A 3254-nucleotide genomic window follows, 5' to 3' on the forward strand; every position below is an offset into this window, starting at 1 on the left:
CAGAGAACTCACCACTGAGTTAAATTCATGTTGTAATTGTAAATCCTAATCTTGTTGTGTGTAAAACTTTGTTAAGAAGCTTTAATGAAATGGCGGTCGTGAAAGAAGAGTGATCGGCTTCCTAGGCTCTATCACTCTTTAGCACTTACTCTTACTGAAAAAGCTTTTTTGTGCCAAACAAAAAGAATTATTGGAAGCAAACTCAGATTCAGACTAAATTGTGAAAGTGATGTGATATGTCTAATTCATGTTGCCCGACCAATACGGCTGGAAGGGAATTGAAGCAGACCAGGACCATTCGTAGAAGAGTACCACGTTACATTTTTTGTAACGAAATAAAAATTCAAAATGTCAAAGAAAATATTTAATTCCTTGAGTCATATTGGCAAAAAGTTGAATAGATCAATATATTGACCGAGTCCAAGATGGAGAAATAGAAAGAAGACTATATCAGTAGAAAGATGCATAGATAGGTAAATAGATCGATCGACAGAATCATACATACATAGGTTGATAGAGAGAGATAGTTACGTACAGAGAGAATTAGAGAGAGAGAGAGAGGGAACCCAAAAAAAAAGGTCCGATTTGTTTAATTTTTATTCATGTGAGAGCCACCGGCCCTCTCTGGCGACGCCCACACCAGAAGAGACGGCAAAGGAAGCGACTGGACGCGCGTCCGGCCCCGTCGCGGCGCGCCGTTCAGGGCCGCGCGCATGGGGGGCCCCCCACCCTCGACTCAAAGTCCCCGTTCCGTTTTCTCCGTTCTGTACCCACCCCAAGCAGTTTACACGAGCGTGGCGGCGCCGCGCGGAGGCCTCTTGGATGGGCCGTCGTCGTCGGGAGAGGACCGCGGGCTCGGCTCGGTCTGGGCCGGGCCCCGAATCTCGTCGAGCATGCGCACCACGTCGGCCATGTCGGGGCGGGAGTCGGGCACGGTCTGGACGCAGGCCATGGCCACCTGCAGCACCCGCACCATCTCCTCCTCCGCGCCGTCGCGGCCGACGAGCTCCGCGTCGAACACCTCCGCCGTCCACTCCTCCCGAACCACCGACCGAACCCACCGCGGCAGGTCCGCGCCCTCGTGCCCCTGCCCCGGTGCCTTCCCGGTCAGCAGCTCCAGCAGCAGCACCCCGAAGCTGTACACGTCTCCTTTGAAGCTCGCGCGCCGCGTCTGCGCCACCTCCGGCGCCCAGTACCCCGCCGCCCGCCGCGACGGCCACGCCGCCCCGAACAGCGCCGCCAGCCCGTAGTCCGCCACAGCGGCGGCGCCGTCGCCGAGCAGCAGCACGTTGGAGGCCTTGACGTTGCCGTGGACGACCCTCGCCGCGCCGTGGAGGTGCGCCAGGCCGCGCGCCGCGGCCGCCGCGACCCCGACTCGGGCGGGCCAGTCGAGAGAGGGAGAGCGGCCGTGGAGGAAGGCGGAGAGGCTGCCGGCGGGGAAGTAGTCGTAGACGAGGAGCTTCTCGTCCTTGGAGAAGTAGAAGGCGCGGAGGGGGACGAGGTGGGGGCTCTTGACGGCGCCGAGGGCGGCCATCTGGGCCTCGAACTCGCGCTGGGAGAGCGCCACGTCCTTGAGCCGCTTCACCACGACGGTGACGCCGTCCTCGAGCACCGCCTTGTAGGAGGTTCCCATGCTCCCCTTCCCCAGAACCTCCGCCGACGCCCGCAGAAGATCCTCCAGGTCGAACTCATACAGCCCCTCCTCGAAGAACACCACCTTGCTCCCCTCCTCCCCGACTTGCTCCTCGGCCGCCTCCTCCGCTCTCCCCGGAGACCTCGGAATCGCCGCCGCCGCCGCCGCCGCCGCCGCCGCTTTCGGCGACTTCCCCTGACTACGCCGCCGCCGCAGCCGCCGGACCAGGCAGACGGCCAGCAGCAGGAGGGCCGCGAGGAGGACGGCCCCGCCGGCGATGGCGATCGCCAAAATCCACGCCGCGGGTAGCCTTCTCTTCTTCTTCGTCTTCTTCTCCTTATCCGCGTCCTTCTCCTCTGGGGACGGCGCCTGCGCGGGAGGAAAGGGCGCGCAGGAGGCGAGGGGATCGCCGCAGAGGGCGAGGTTCCCGGCAAAGGAGGAGCTCGGGAACCGCCGCAGAGGCTCGGGGATGGGCCCTTCGAGCCGGTTGTCGGAGACGTTGAACTGGACCAAGCGGGGGAGGTCGAGGGCGGGGATGCCGCCGGAGAAGTTGTTGCTCTGAAGGAATAGCCCGGTGGCGCGCGTCAGGTTGCCGAGGGCGAGGGGGATGGAGCCTCTGAAGCCGTTCCCGGACAGGTCCAGCCGCACCAGGCCGCCGAGCCGGGCGAGCCACGGCGGGAGCTCGCCGGAGAGGCGGTTCTCTTGCAGGTAGAGAGCGCGGAGGAGCCCGAGGTTGGCCAGGTCCGGCGGGAGCGCGCCAGAGAGGAGATTGGAGCGGAGGGAGAGGATCCGGAGGCCGCCCAGCCGGGAGAGCGTGTCGGGGGGGACGGGCCCGGCTAGCCCCGCCGCGGGGAGGCGGAGCGCCACCACTCGGCTTCGGTTCGCGTCGCAGGTGACCCCTCGCCACTGGCAGGCCGAGCTCGAGGGACTCCATTGAAGCTTCCCCCCGTGCGGGGTCCGATCGAGGAAGTCCAGAAGCGCCACCTTGTCCTCCGTCGGCTCGGAGACGACGCCGGCGAGGCAGCAAGCGGCGAGGAAGAACAGGCGGAGACGACGACGGAGCGCCATTGATCAGGAGAGGAGCAGAGAGGCGCTGCCGGCGTCCTCTCCTCCTCGCGACTAACGGAGAAGAAGAGAGGAGTTGAACCGCCGTGGAAGGTGGGTCGGCTCTCTCTGATGAGACTGAGCGGGCGCCATAGCCTGCGGAGGCGGGAAGAGTGCAACAAAGAAGAAGGATCAATCCTCCTGCTCCTGCTGATGCAGATTGTTCTCCATCTCTATGCCCCTGATTCATGATCCGACGGCTCAGAATGGCTCTGCGCCTCCCCCTCTCTGTCTCTCTTCGGCTCTCTTGCGACCGAGGGAATGGGGGAAGCGAGCTGGATGTGCGACAGCTGTCCACGACGCGCGGAGGGGGCCTATTGATCTGACGGCTGACATGAAGGTGCATGGCCTTGGGTCCACTGGTTGTTTAGCCGTCACTACCCGCGATTAATAACACATTCGTTGAGATGGCAGATGGAGCTACCCTGTCTGTAGTCAACTCCAATAATTGTTGGCACTGCTTAACTGTTGGTGGTAGAGAGAACCAGACACGTGGCAATGGCCAGCAAGTCTTCCC

The 3254-nt window shown here is 62.3% G+C and overlaps 1 pseudogene; it reads right to left on the bottom strand.

Annotated features, from left to right (window-relative positions):
• Positions 1 to 450: 450 nt before the first annotated feature.
• Positions 451 to 2881, bottom strand: LOC144709453 (putative inactive receptor kinase At2g26730 pseudogene; annotated as a pseudogene).
• Positions 2882 to 3254: the final 373 nt, after the last annotated feature.

This window comes from Wolffia australiana, chromosome 11 (genome assembly GCF_029677425.1).
Source record: "Wolffia australiana isolate 7733 chromosome 11, ASM2967742v1".
In the NCBI taxonomy this organism is placed as follows: domain Eukaryota; kingdom Viridiplantae; phylum Streptophyta; class Magnoliopsida; order Alismatales; family Araceae; genus Wolffia; species Wolffia australiana.